The sequence below is a fragment of the Triturus cristatus genome, chromosome 5_2, assembly GCF_964204655.1.
Source record: "Triturus cristatus chromosome 5_2, aTriCri1.1, whole genome shotgun sequence".
NCBI lineage: Eukaryota > Metazoa > Chordata > Amphibia > Caudata > Salamandridae > Triturus > Triturus cristatus.
Window position 1 is genome coordinate 136,449,227 of NC_140588.1, and position 14,863 is coordinate 136,464,089.

Below are 14,863 nucleotides of genomic sequence, written 5' to 3' on the forward strand. Positions count from 1 at the left end.
TTGACTGTAAATGACTATTGCATGTGAATTATCACTTTTGGAACTAAAATAAGTGTGTTTAGTCATTTTAATGCCTGAAATTGGTCGAAATAGAAGCTTCTCGTAGGAGAAAAAGTCTGTAAAAATGGCAATATTGGACACATTGAGGCTTTAAAAAGTAGTTATTCAACATGAGGCACAATCCAAATGATATTTTGAATCAATTTTTCTAAAGTCCAAAAAATACATTTTCTGATGAAAAACGATGACCAGTGACCTGTTGAACTTTCTCCAGATGGTCAGAAATGGTAATTTTTTAATGTTTAATTTTTTGACTGTAAATGACTATTGCATATGAATTATCACTTTTGGAACTAAAAGAAGTGTGTTTAGAGTCATTTTAATGCCTGAAATTGGTCGAAATAGAAGCTTCTAGTAGGAGAAAAAGTGTGTAAAAATGGCAATTTTGGTCACATTGAGGCTTTAAAAAGTAGTTATTCAACATGAGGCACAATCCAAATGACATTTTGAATCAATTTTTCTAAAGTCCAAAAATCAATTTTCTGATGAAAAACGATGACCCGTGACCTGTTGAACTTTCTCCAGATGGTCAGAAATGGTAATTTTTTAATGTTTAATTTTTTGACTGTAAATGACTATTGCATGTGAATTATCACTTTTGGAACTAAAATAAGTGTGTTTAGAGTCATTTTAATGCCTGAAATTGGTGGAAATAGAAGCTTCTAGTAGGAGAAAAAGTCTGTAAAAATGGCAATATTGGTCACATTGAGGCTTTAAAAAGTAGTTATTCAACATGAGGCACAATCCAAATGACATTTTGAATCAATTTTTCGAAAGTCCAAAAAATCAATTTTCTGATGAAAAACGATGACCCGCGACCTGTCGAAATTTCTCCAGATGGTCAGAAATGGTAATTTTTTAATGGTTCATTTTTTGACTGTAAATGACTATTGCATGTGAATTATCACTTTTGGAACTAAAATAAGTGTGTTTAGAGTCATATTAATGCCTGAAATTGTTCGAAATAGAAGCTTCTAGTAGGAGAAAAAGTCTGCAAAAATGGCAATTTTGGTCACATTGAGGCTTTAAAAAGTAGTTATTCAACATGAGGCACAATCCAAATGATATTTTGAATCAATTTTTGTAAAGTCCAAAAAATCCATTTTCTGATGAAAAACGATGACCGGTGACCTGTCGAAATTTCTCCAGATGGTCAGAAATGGTAATTTTTTAATGTTTAATTTTTTGACTGTAAATGACTATTGCATATGAATTATCACTTTTGGAACTAAAAGAAGTGTGTTTAGAGTCATTTTAATGCCTGAAATTGGTCGAAATAGAAGCTTCTAGTAGGAGAAAAAGTGTGTAAAAATGGCAATTTTGGTCACATTGATTCTTTAAAAAGTAGTTATTCAACATGAGGCACAATCCAAATGACATTTTGAATCAATTTTTCTAAAGTCCAAAAAATCCATTTTCTGATGAAAAACGATGACCCGTGACCTGTCGAAATTTCTCCAGATGGTCAGAAATGGTAATTTTTTAATGTTTTATTTTTTGACTGTAAATGACTATTGCATGTGAATTATCACTTTTGGAACTAAAATAAGTGTGTTTAGAGTCATTTTAATGCCTGAAATTGTTCGAAATAGAAGCTTCTAGTAGGAGAAAAAGTCTGCAAAAATGGCAATTTTGGTCACATTGAGGCTTTAAAAAGTAGTTATTCAACATGAGGCACAATCCAAATGATATTTTGAATCAATTTTTGTAAAGTCCAAAAAATCCATTTTCTGATGAAAAACGATGACCCGTGACCTGTCGAAATTTCTCCAGATGGTCAGAAATGGTAATTTTTTAATGTTAAATTTTTTGACTGTAAATGACTATTGCATGTGAATTATCACTTTTGGAACTAAAATAAGTGTGTTTAGAGTCATTTTAATGCCTGAAATTGGTCGAAATAGAAGCTTCTCGTAGGAGAAAAAGTCTGTAAAAATGGCAATATTGGTCACATTGAGGCTTTAAAAAGTAGTTATTCAACATGAGGCACAATCCAAATGATATTTTGAATCAATTTTTCTAAAGTCCAAAAAATACATTTTCTGATGAAAAACGATGACCAGTGACCTGTCGAAATTTCTCCAGATGGTCAGAAATTGTAATTTTTTAATGTTTAATTTTTTGACTGTAAATGACTATCGCATGTGAATTATCACTTGTGGAACTAAAATAAGTGTGTTTAGAGTCGTTTTAATGCCTGAAATTAGTCATAATAAAAGCTTCTGAGAAGGAGAAAAAGTCTGTAAAAATGGCAATTTTGGTCACAATGAGGCTTTAAAAAGTAGTTATTCAACATGAGGCACAATCCAAATGATATTTTGAATCAATTTTTCTAAAGTCGAAAAAAAAAAATTTCTGATGAAAAACGATGACCCGCGACCTGTCGAAATTTCTCCAGATGGTCAGAAATGGTAAATTTTTAATGTTTAATTTTTTGACTGTAAATGACTATTGCATGTGAATTATCACTTGTGGAACTAAAAGAAGTGTGTTTAGAGTCATTTTATTGCCTGAAGTTGGTCGAAATAGAAGCTTCTAGTAGGAGAAAAAGTCTGTAAAAATGGCAATTTTGGTCACATCGAGGCTTTAAAAAGTAGGTATTCAACATGAGGCACAATTCAAATGACATTTTTAATCAATTTTTCTAAAGTCCAAAAATCAATTTTCTCATGAAAAACGATGACCCGTGACTTGTTGAACTTTCTCCAGATGGTCAGAAATGGTAATTTTTTAATGTTTAATTTTTTGACTGTAAATGACTATTGCATATGAATTATCACTTTTGGAACTAAAAGAAGTGTGTTTAGAGTCATTTTAATGCCTGAAATTGGTCGAAATAGAAGCTTCTAGTAGGAGAAAAAGTGTGTAAAATGGCAATTTTGGTCACATTGAGGCTTTAAAAAGTAGTTATTCAACATGAGGCACAATCCAAATGACATTTTGAATCAATTTTTCTAAAGTCCAAAAATCAAGTTTCTGATGAAAAACGATGACCCGTGACCTGTTGAACTTTCTCCAGATGGTCAGAAATGGTAATTTTTTAATGTTTAATTTTTTGACTGTAAATGACTATTGCATGTGAATTATCACTTTTGGAACTAAACTAAGTGTGTTTAGAGTCATTTTAATGCCTGAAATTGGTGGAAATAGAAGCTTCTAGTAGGAGAAAAAGTCTGTAAAAATGGCAATATTGGTCACATTGAGGCTTTAAAAAGTAGTTATTCAACATGAGGCACAATCCAAATGACAATTTGAATCAATTTTTCGAAAGTCCAAAAAATCAATTTTCTGATGAAAAACGATGACCCGCGACCTGTCGAAATTTCTCCAGATGGTCAGAAATGGTAATTTTTTAATGGTTCATTTTTTGACTGTAAATGACTATTGCATGTGAATTATCACTTTTGGAACTAAAATAAGTGTGTTTAGAGTCATTTTAATGCCTGAAATTGTTCGAAATAGAAGCTTCTAGTAGGAGAAAAAGTCTGCAAAAATGGCAATTTTGGTCACATTGAGGCTTTAAAAAGTAGTTATTCAACATGAGGCACAATCCAAATGATATTTTGAATCAATTTTTGTAAAGTCCAAAAAATCCATTTTCTGATGAAAAACGATGACCGGTGACCTGTCGAAATTTCTCCAGATGGTCAGAAATGGTAATTTTTTAATGTTTAATTTTTTGACTGTAAATGACTATTGCATATGAATTATCACTTTTGGAACTAAAAGAAGTGTGTTTAGAGTCATTTTAATGCCTGAAATTGGTCGAAATAGAAGCTTCTAGTAGGAGAAAAAGTGTGTAAAAATGGCAATTTTGGTCACATTGATTCTTTAAAAAGTAGTTATTCAACATGAGGCACAATCCAAATGACATTTTGAATCAATTTTTCTAAAGTCCAAAAAATCCATTTTCTGATGAAAAACGATGACCCGTGACCTGTCGAAATTTCTCCAGATGGTCAGAAATGGTAATTTTTTAATGTTTTATTTTTTGACTGTAAATGACTATTGCATGTGAATTATCACTTTTGGAACTAAAATAAGTGTGTTTAGAGTCATTTTAATGCCTGAAATTGTTCGAAATAGAAGCTTCTAGTAGGAGAAAAAGTCTGCAAAAATGGCAATTTTGGTCACATTGAGGCTTTAAAAAGTAGTTATTCAACATGAGGCACAATCCAAATGATATTTTGAATCAATTTTTGTAAAGTCCAAAAAATCCATTTTCTGATGAAAAACGATGACCCGTGACCTGTCGAAATTTCTCCAGATGGTCAGAAATGGTAATTTTTTAATGTTTAATTTTTTGACTGTAAATGACTATTGCATGTGAATTATCACTTTTGGAACTAAAATAAGTGTGTTTAGAGTCATTTTAATGCCTGAAATTGGTCGAAATAGAAGCTTCTCGTAGGAGAAAAAGTCTGTAAAAATGGCAATATTGGTCACATTGAGGCTTTAAAAAGTAGTTATTCAACATGAGGCACAATCCAAATGATATTTTGAATCAATTTATCTAAAGTCCGAAAAATACATTTTCTGATGAAAAACGATGACCAGTGACCTGTCGAAATTTCTCCAGATGGTCAGAAATTGTAATTTTTTAATGTTTAATTTTTTGACTGTAAATGACTATCGCATGTGAATTATCACTTGTGGAACTAAAATAAGTGTGTTTAGAGTCGTTTTAATGCCTGAAATTAGTCATAATAAAAGCTTCTGAGAAGGAGAAAAAGTCTGTAAAAATGGCAATTTTGGTCACATTGAGGCTTTAAAAAGTAGTTATTCAACATGAGGCACAATCCAAATGATATTTTGAATCAATTTTTGTAAAGTCCAAAAAATCAATTTTCTGATGAAAAACGATGACCCGTGACCTGTCGAAATTTCTCCAGATGGTCAGAAATGGTAATTTTTTAATGTTTAATTTTTTGACTGTAAATGACTATCTCATGTGAATTATCACTTGTGGAACTAAAATAAGTGTGTTTCGAGTCATTTTAATGCCTGAAGTTGGTCAAAATAGAAGCTTCTAGTAGGAGAAAAAGTGTGTAAAAATGGCAATTTTGGTCACATTGATTCTTTAAAAAGTAGTTATTCAACATGAGGCACAATCCAAATGACATTTTGAATCAATTTTTCTAAAGTCCAAAAAATCCATTTTCTGATGAAAATCGATGACCCGTGACCTGTTGAAATTTCTCCAGATGGTCAGAAATGGTAAGTTTTTAATGTTTTATTTTTTGACTGTAAATGACTATTGCATGTGAATTATCACTTTTGGAACTAAAATAAGTGTGTTTAGAGTCATTTTAATGCCTGAAATTGTTTGAAATAGAAGCTTCTAGTAGGAGAAAAAGTCTGCAAAAATGGCAATTTTGATCACATTGAGGCTTTAAAAAGTAGTTATTCAACATGAGGCACAATCCAAATGATATTTTGAATCAATTTTTGTAAAGTCCAAAAAATCCATTTTCTGATGAAAAACGATGACCCGTGACCTGTCGAAATTTCTCCAGATGGTCAGAAATGGTAATTTTTTAATGTTAAATTTTTTGACTGTAAATGACTATTGCATGTGAATTATCACTTTTGGAACTAAAATAAGTGTGTTTAGTCATTTTAATGCCTGAAATTGGTCGAAATAGAAGCTTCTCGTAGGAGAAAAAGTCTGTAAAAATGGCAATATTGGACACATTGAGGCTTTAAAAAGTAGTTATTCAACATGAGGCACAATCCAAATGATATTTTGAATCAATTTTTCTAAAGTCCAAAAAATACATTTTCTGATGAAAAACGATGACCAGTGACCTGTTGAACTTTCTCCAGATGGTCAGAAATGGTAATTTTTTAATGTTTAATTTTTTGACTGTAAATGACTATTGCATATGAATTATCACTTTTGGAACTAAAAGAAGTGTGTTTAGAGTCATTTTAATGCCTGAAATTGGTCGAAATAGAACCTTCTAGTAGGAGAAAAAGTGTGTAAAAATGGCAATTTTGGTCACATTGAGGCTTTAAAAAGTAGTTATTCAACATGAGGCACAATCCAAATGACATTTTGAATCAATTTTTCTAAAGTCCAAAAATCAATTTTCTGATGAAAAACGATGACCCGTGACCTGTTGAACTTTCTCCAGATGGTCAGAAATGGTAATTTTTTAATGTTTAATTTTTTGACTGTAAATGACTATTGCATGTGAATTATCACTTTTGGAACTAAACTAAGTGTGTTTAGAGTCATTTTAATGCCTGAAATTGGTGGAAATAGAAGCTTCTAGTAGGAGAAAAAGTCTGTAAAAATGGCAATATTGGTCACAGAGGCTTTAAAAAGTAGTTATTCAACATGAGGCACAATCCAAATGACATTTTGAATCAATTTTTCGAAAGTCCAAAAAATCAATTTTCTGATGAAAAACGATGACCCGCGACCTGTCGAAATTTCTCCAGATGGTCAGAAATGGTAATTTTTTAATGGTTCATTTTTTGACTGTAAATGACTATTGCATGTGAATTATCACTTTTGGAACTAAAATAAGTGTGTTTAGAGTCATATTAATGCCTGAAATTGTTCGAAATAGAAGCTTCTAGTAGGAGAAAAAGTCTGCAAAAATGGCAATTTTGGTCACATTGAGGCTTTAAAAAGTAGTTATTCAACATGAGGCACAATCCAAATGATATTTTGAATCAATTTTTGTAAAGTCCAAAAAATCCATTTTCTGATGAAAAACGATGACCGGTGACCTGTCGAAATTTCTCCAGATGGTCAGAAATGGTAATTTTTTAATGTTTAATTTTTTGACTGTAAATGACTATTGCATATGAATTATCACTTTTGGAACTAAAAGAAGTGTGTTTAGAGTCATTTTAATGCCTGAAATTGGTCGAAATAGAAGCTTCTAGTAGGAGAAAAAGTGTGTAAAAATGGCAATTTTGGTCACATTGATTCTTTAAAAAGTAGTTATTCAACATGAGGCACAATCCAAATGACATTTTGAATCAATTTTTCTAAAGTCCAAAAAATCCATTTTCTGATGAAAAACGATGACCCGTGACCTGTCGAAATTTCTCCAGATGGTCAGAAATGGTAATTTTTTAATGTTTTATTTTTTGACTGTAAATGACTATTGCATGTGAATTATCACTTTTGGAACTAAAATAAGTGTGTTTAGAGTCATTTTAATGCCTGAAATTGTTCGAAATAGAAGCTTCTAGTAGGAGAAAAAGTCTGCAAAAATGGCAATTTTGGTCACATTGAGGCTTTAAAAAGTAGTTATTCAACATGAGGCACAATCCAAATGATATTTTGAATCAATTTTTGTAAAGTCCAAAAAATCCATTTTCTGATGAAAAACGATGACCCGTGACCTGTCGAAATTTCTCCAGATGGTCAGAAATGGTAATTTTTTAATGTTAAATTTTTTGACTGTAAATGACTATTGCATGTGAATTATCACTTTTGGAACTAAAATAAGTGTGTTTAGAGTCATTTTAATGCCTGAAATTGGTCGAAATAGAAGCTTCTCGTAGGAGAAAAAGTCTGTAAAAATGGCAATATTGGTCACATTGAGGCTTTAAAAAGTAGTTATTCAACATGAGGCACAATCCAAATGATATTTTGAATCAATTTTTCTAAAGTCCAAAAAATACATTTTCTGATGAAAAACGATGACCAGTGACCTGTCGAAATTTCTCCAGATGGTCAGAAATTGTAATTTTTTAATGTTTAATTTTTTGACTGTAAATGACTATCGCATGTGAATTATCACTTGTGGAACTAAAATAAGTGTGTTTAGAGTCGTTTTAATGCCTGAAATTAGTCATAATAAAAGCTTCTGAGAAGGAGAAAAAGTCTGTAAAAATGGCAATTTTGGTCACAATGAGGCTTTAAAAAGTAGTTATTCAACATGAGGCACAATCCAAATGATATTTTGAATCAATTTTTCTAAAGTCGAAAAAAAAAAATTTCTGATGAAAAACGATGACCCGCGACCTGTCGAAATTTCTCCAGATGGTCAGAAATGGTAAATTTTTAATGTTTAATTTTTTGACTGTAAATGACTATTGCATGTGAATTATCACTTGTGGAACTAAAAGAAGTGTGTTTAGAGTCATTTTAATGCCTGAAGTTGGTCGAAATAGAAGCTTCTAGTAGGAGAAAAAGTCTGTAAAAATGGCAATTTTGGTCACATCGAGGCTTTAAAAAGTAGGTATTCAACATGAGGCACAATTCAAATGACATTTTTAATCAATTTTTCTAAAGTCCAAAAATCAATTTTCTCATGAAAAACGATGACCCGTGACTTGTTGAACTTTCTCCAGATGGTCAGAAATGGTAATTTTTTAATGTTTAATTTTTTGACTGTAAATGACTATTGCATATGAATTATCACTTTTGGAACTAAAATAAGTGTGTTTAGAGTCATTTTAATGCCTGAAATTGGTCGAAATAGAAGCTTCTCGTAGGAGAAAAAGTCTGTAAAAATGGCAATATTGGTCACATTGAGGCTTTAAAAAGTAGTTATTCAACATGAGGCACAATCCAAATGATATTTTGAATCAATTTTTCTAAAGTCCGAAAAATACATTTTCTGATGAAAAACGATGACCAGTGACCTGTCGAAATTTCTCCAGATGGTCAGAAATGGTAATTTTTTAATGTTTAATTTTTTGACTGTAAATGACTATCGCATATGAATTATCACTTGTGGAACTAAAATAAGTGTGTTTAGAGTCATTTTAATGCCTGAAATTGGTCGAAATAGAACCTTCTAGTAGGAGAAAAAGTGTGTAAAAATGGCAATTTTGGTCACATTGAGGCTTTAAAAAGTAGTTATTCAACATGAGGCACAATCCAAATGACATTTTGAATCAATTTTTCTAAAGTCCAAAAATCAATTTTCTGATGAAAAACGATGACCCGTGACCTGTTGAACTTTCTCCAGATGGTCAGAAATGGTAATTTTTTAATGTTTAATTTTTTGACTGTAAATGACTATTGCATGTGAATTATCACTTTTGGAACTAAACTAAGTGTGTTTAGAGTCATTTTAATGCCTGAAATTGGTGGAAATAGAAGCTTCTAGTAGGAGAAAAAGTCTGTAAAAATGGCAATATTGGTCACATTGAGGCTTTAAAAAGTAGTTATTCAACATGAGGCACAATCCAAATGACATTTTGAATCAATTTTTCGAAAGTCCAAAAAATCAATTTTCTGATGAAAAACGATGACCCGCGACCTGTCGAAATTTCTCCAGATGGTCAGAAATGGTAATTTTTTAATGGTTCATTTTTTGACTGTAAATGACTATTGCATGTGAATTATCACTTTTGGAACTAAAATAAGTGTGTTTAGAGTCATATTAATGCCTGAAATTGTTCGAAATAGAAGCTTCTAGTAGGAGAAAAAGTCTGCAAAAATGGCAATTTTGGTCACATTGAGGCTTTAAAAAGTAGTTATTCAACATGAGGCACAATCCAAATGATATTTTGAATCAATTTTTGTAAAGTCCAAAAAATCCATTTTCTGATGAAAAACGATGACCGGTGACCTGTCGAAATTTCTCCAGATGGTCAGAAATGGTAATTTTTTAATGTTTAATTTTTTTACTGTAAATGACTATTGCATATGAATTATCACTTTTGGAACTAAAAGAAGTGTGTTTAGAGTCATTTTAATGCCTGAAATTGGTCGAAATAGAAGCTTCTAGTAGGAGAAAAAGTGTGTAAAAATGGCAATTTTGGTCACATTGATTCTTTAAAAAGTAGTTATTCAACATGAGGCACAATCCAAATGACATTTTGAATCAATTTTTCTAAAGTCCAAAAAATCCATTTTCTGATGAAAAACGATGACCCGTGACCTGTCGAAATTTCTCCAGATGGTCAGAAATGGTAATTTTTTAATGTTTTATTTTTTGACTGTAAATGACTATTGCATGTGAATTATCACTTTTGGAACTAAAATAAGTGTGTTTAGAGTCATTTTAATGCCTGAAATTGTTCGAAATAGAAGCTTCTAGTAGGAGAAAAAGTCTGCAAAAATGGCAATTTTGGTCACATTGAGGCTTTAAAAAGTAGTTATTCAACATGAGGCACAATCCAAATGATATTTTGAATCAATTTTTGTAAAGTCCAAAAAATCCATTTTCTGATGAAAAACGATGACCCGTGACCTGTCGAAATTTCTCCAGATGGTCAGAAATGGTAATTTTTTAATGTTAAATTTTTTGACTGTAAATGACTATTGCATGTGAATTATCACTTTTGGAACTAAAATAAGTGTGTTTAGAGTCATTTTAATGCCTGAAATTGGTCGAAATAGAAGCTTCTCGTAGGAGAAAAAGTCTGTAAAAATGGCAATATTGGTCACATTGAGGCTTTAAAAAGTAGTTATTCAACATGAGGCACAATCCAAATGATATTTTGAATCAATTTTTCTAAAGTCCAAAAAATACATTTTCTGATGAAAAACGATGACCAGTGACCTGTCGAAATTTCTCCAGATGGTCAGAAATTGTAATTTTTTAATGTTTAATTTTTTGACTGTAAATTACTATCGCATGTGAATTATCACTTGTGGAACTAAAATAAGTGTGTTTAGAGTCGTTTTAATGCCTGAAATTAGTCATAATAAAAGCTTCTGAGAAGGAGAAAAAGTCTGTAAAAATGGCAATTTTGGTCACAATGAGGCTTTAAAAAGTAGTTATTCAACATGAGGCACAATCCAAATGATATTTTGAATCAATTTTTCTAAAGTCGAAAAAAAAAAATTTCTGATGAAAAACGATGACCCGCGACCTGTCGAAATTTCTCCAGATGGTCAGAAATGGTAAATTTTTAATGTTTAATTTTTTGACTGTAAATGACTATTGCATGTGAATTATCACTTGTGGAACTAAAAGAAGTGTGTTTAGAGTCATTTTAATGCCTGAAGTTGGTCGAAATAGAAGCTTCTAGTAGGAGAAAAAGTCTGTAAAAATGGCAATTTTGGTCACATCGAGGCTTTAAAAAGTAGGTATTCAACATGAGGCACAATTCAAATGACATTTTTAATCAATTTTTCTAAAGTCCAAAAATCAATTTTCTCATGAAAAACGATGACCCGTGACTTGTTGAACTTTCTCCAGATGGTCAGAAATGGTAATTTTTTAATGTTTAATTTTTTGACTGTAAATGACTATTGCATATGAATTATCACTTTTGGAACTAAAAGAAGTGTGTTTAGAGTCATTTTAATGCCTGAAATTGGTCGAAATAGAAGCTTCTAGTAGGAGAAAAAGTGTGTAAAAATGGCAATTTTGGTCACATTGAGGCTTTAAAAAGTAGTTATTCAACATGAGGCACAATCCAAATGACATTTTGAATCAATTTTTCTAAAGTCCAAAAATCAATTTTCTGATGAAAAACGATGACCCGTGACCTGTTGAACTTTCTCCAGATGGTCAGAAATGGTAATTTTTTAATGTTTAATTTTTTGACTGTAAATGACTATTGCATGTGAATTATCACTTTTGGAACTAAACTAAGTGTGTTTAGAGTCATTTTAATGCCTGAAATTGGTGGAAATAGAAGCTTCTAGTAGGAGAAAAAGTCTGTAAAAATGGCAATATTGGTCACATTGAGGCTTTAAAAAGTAGTTATTCAACATGAGGCACAATCCAAATGACATTTTGAATCAATTTTTCGAAAGTCCAAAAAATCAATTTTCTGATGAAAAACGATGACCCCGCGACCTGTCGAAATTTCTCCAGATGGTCAGAAATGGTAATTTTTTAATGGTTCATTTTTTGACTGTAAATGACTATTGCATGTGAATTATCACTTTTGGAACTAAAATAAGTGTGTTTAGAGTCATTTTAATGCCTGAAATTGTTCGAAATAGAAGCTTCTAGTAGGAGAAAAAGTCTGCAAAAATGGCAATTTTGGTCACATTGAGGCTTTAAAAAGTAGTTATTCAACATGAGGCACAATCCAAATGATATTTTGAATCAATTTTTGTAAAGTCCAAAAAATCAATTTTCTGATGAAAAACGATGACCGGTGACCTGTCGAAATTTCTCCAGATGGTCAGAAATGGTAATTTTTTAATGTTTAATTTTTTGACTGTAAATGACTATTGCATATGAATTATCACTTTTGGAACTAAAAGAAGTGTGTTTAGAGTCATTTTAATGCCTGAAATTGGTCGAAATAGAAGCTTCTAGTAGGAGAAAAAGTGTGTAAAAATGGCAATTTTGGTCACATTGATTCTTTAAAAAGTAGTTATTCAACATGAGGCACAATCCAAATGACATTTTGAATCAATTTTTCTAAAGTCCAAAAAATCCATTTTCTGATGAAAAACGATGACCCGTGACCTGTCGAAATTTCTCCAGATGGTCAGAAATGGTAATTTTTTAATGTTTTATTTTTTGACTGTAAATGACTATTGCATGTGAATTATCACTTTTGGAACTAAAATAAGTGTGTTTAGAGTCATTTTAATGCCTGAAATTGTTCGAAATAGAAGCTTCTAGTAGGAGAAAAAGTCTGCAAAAATGGCAATTTTGGTCACATTGAGGCTTTAAAAAGTAGTTATTCAACATGAGGCACAATCCAAATGATATTTTGAATCAATTTTTGTAAAGTCCAAAAAATCCATTTTCTGATGAAAAACGATGACCCGTGACCTGTCGAAATTTCTCCAGATGGTCAGAAATGGTAATTTTTTAATGTTTAATTTTTTGACTGTAAATGACTATTGCATGTGAATTATCACTTTTGGAACTAAAATAAGTGTGTTTAGAGTCATTTTAATGCCTGAAATTGGTCGAAATAGAAGCTTCTCGTAGGAGAAAAAGTCTGTAAAAATGGCAATATTGGTCACATTGAGGCTTTAAAAAGTAGTTATTCAACATGAGGCACAATCCAAATGATATTTTGAATCAATTTTTCTAAAGTCCGAAAAATACATTTTCTGATGAAAAACGATGACCAGTGACCTGTCGAAATTTCTCCAGATGGTCAGAAATTGTAATTTTTTAATGTTTAATTTTTTGACTGTAAATGACTATCGCATGTGAATTATCACTTGTGGAACTAAAATAAGTGTGTTTAGAGTCGTTTTAATGCCTGAAATTAGTCATAATAAAAGCTTCTGAGAAGGAGAAAAAGTCTGTAAAAATGGCAATTTTGGTCACATTGAGGCTTTAAAAAGTAGTTATTCAACATGAGGCACAATCCAAATGATATTTTGAATCAATTTTTGTAAAGTCCAAAAAATCCATTTTCTGATGAAAAACGATGACCCGTGACCGGTCGAAATTTCTCCAGATGGTCAGAAATGGTAATTTTTTAATGTTTAATTTTTTGACTGTAAATGACTATCTCATGTGAATTATCACTTGTGGAACTAAAATAAGTGTGTTTCGAGTCATTTTAATGCCTGAAGTTGGTCAAAATAGAAGCTTCTAGTAGGAGAAAAAGTGTGTAAAAATGGCAATTTTGGTCACATTGATTCTTTAAAAAGTAGTTATTCAACATGAGGCACAATCCAAATGACATTTTGAATCAATTTTTCTAAAGTCCAAAAAATCCATTTTCTGATGAAAAACGATGACCCGTGACCTGTTGAAATTTCTCCAGATGGTCAGAAATGGTAAGTTTTTAATGTTTTATTTTTTGACTGTAAATGACTATTGCATGTGAATTATCACTTTTGGAACTAAAATAAGTGTGTTTAGAGTCATTTTAATGCCTGAAATTGTTCGAAATAGAAGCTTCTAGTAGGAGAAAAAGTCTGCAAAAATGGCAATTTTGATCACATTGAGGCTTTAAAAAGTAGTTATTCAACATGAGGCACAATCCAAATGATATTTTGAATCAATTTTTGTAAAGTCCAAAAAATCCATTTTCTGATGAAAAACGATGACCCGTGACCTGTCGAAATTTCTCCAGATGGTCAGAAATGGTAATTTTTTAATGTTAAATTTTTTGACTGTAAATGACTATTGCATGTGAATTATCACTTTTGGAACTAAAATAAGTGTGTTTAGTCATTTTAATGCCTGAAATTGGTCGAAATAGAAGCTTCTCGTAGGAGAAAAAGTCTGTAAAAATGGCAATATTGGACACATTGAGGCTTTAAAAAGTAGTTATTCAACATGAGGCACAATCCAAATGATATTTTGAATCAATTTTTCTAAAGTCCAAAAAATACATTTTCTGATGAAAAACGATGACCAGTGACCTGTTGAACTTTCTCCAGATGGTCAGAAATGGTAATTTTTTAATGTTTAATTTTTTGACTGTAAATGACTATTGCATATGAATTATCACTTTTGGAACTAAAAGAAGTGTGTTTAGAGTCATTTTAATGCCTGAAATTGGTCGAAATAGAACCTTCTAGTAGGAGAAAAAGTGTGTAAAAATGGCAATTTTGGTCACATTGAGGCTTTAAAAAGTAGTTATTCAACATGAGGCACAATCCAAATGACATTTTGAATCAATTTTTCTAAAGTCCAAAAATCAATTTTCTGATGAAAAACGATGACCCGTGACCTGTTGAACTTTCTCCAGATGGTCAGAAATGGTAATTTTTTAATGTTTAATTTTTTGACTGTAAATGACTATTGCATGTGAATTATCACTTTTGGAACTAAACTAAGTGTGTTTAGAGTCATTTTAATGCCTGAAATTGGTGGAAATAGAAGCTTCTAGTAGGAGAAAAAGTCTGTAAAAATGGCAATATTGGTCACATTGAGGCTTTAAAAAGTAGTTATTCAACATGAGGCACAATCCAAATGACATTTTGAATCAATTTTTC